Raw genomic sequence first — 1,396 nt, forward strand, 5'->3', positions numbered from 1 at the left:
AGAATGCCAGTTTTCTTTCTCCTGATGACGACGTCCTCTTGAGTAGTAAAGCTGCATGTCCTCGGGAAAAATTACGGCTGTAGTTTCCCCTTGCTTTCAGCTGTTCGCTGTACCAGCACAGCAAGGCCGTTTTGGTTAATGTTACAAGGCCAGATCAGTCAATCATCCAAACTGTTGCCCCTGCAACTACTGAAAAGGCTGCTGCCCCTCTTCAGGAACCACATGTTTGTCTGGCCTCTCAACAGATACCCCTCCGTTGTGGTTGCACCTACGGTACGGCCATCTGTATCGCTGAGGCACGCAAGCCTCCCCACCAACGGCAAGGTCCATGGTTCATGGGTTTATAGTTTGTAAAAGCTTTTGCTGAAGAGCGGTATATTGCACCGCTGCCAGACCACCTACCGCCAATATAGGACGAGCGGTATGAAATAATAAACAAAATAAGGTGTTAGACATTGGCACAGTTTATCACCTTTACTGTTTAACTGCGTTCTAGAAAAAATTATAAGTATATGAAATTTGGAGCTAAAAAATCACAAAACTGATTGAGCAATTCTATGAAGGAAAACTAATGGAATCAAGATAAACTGCCTGGGTTTTCCAGACGATTTTGCAACACTTTCAGAAAATTTGGCGTACACCGTGATTTAAATAAATGTTCTGGAAGAAGTTGCAAATAGAACTGGTCTCAAAATCTCAGTTGCGAAAACAACGATGAGGGTAAACACAAAAAAGTCAGCAAAATCCATAGAAACACAAACAGATAAAATAGAGCGAGTAAGTAAATTTAAATATCTTGGACAAACTTTGCAACGGAATGGACTAGAGAAACTTGCGGTAGATGTAAGTGTTAATAAAATGGAGAGCGCCTGTGGCTTGCCAAAGAACATTTACAGCAGCCAGTGTATACCTAGAAAAAAAAACTAAAACACCATGCCACATTGGTACGACCAGTATGTTTATAGGGATGTGAATGGCTGACGATGAACTACAAGCCAGACAGAATCTATGTGCTTGAAAGACATGTTATTAGATCAATAACGGCCACAGTACAAACTACAGATGGCTGGAAAATGAGAATAAATTAGGAGAGGTACAAAAATATGAAGCACATACCAGATGAAAACGGTTAAAAAAAGGTTTATTTTTTTAGGACATCTCTATCGAATGAATGATAACACGCTAACGAAACAAATATTCCTGTATTTCTTGAAGAAGAAATCGACAATAGGATGGATTACGGAAATAAGGAAAGAAATGGAAAGAAACAACATCAAAGAATCGGGAATAAGAGATAGACATATTTTTAAGAACTAAATTTTTAATTTAGACGGCTTTCGATGCAGAAGAAACGAGAAATGGGGACAACCTGGACCTAGGAAAGGAATGGACATGA

Source organism: Schistocerca piceifrons, chromosome 1, assembly GCF_021461385.2.
Source record: "Schistocerca piceifrons isolate TAMUIC-IGC-003096 chromosome 1, iqSchPice1.1, whole genome shotgun sequence".
Lineage (NCBI taxonomy): Eukaryota > Metazoa > Arthropoda > Insecta > Orthoptera > Acrididae > Schistocerca > Schistocerca piceifrons.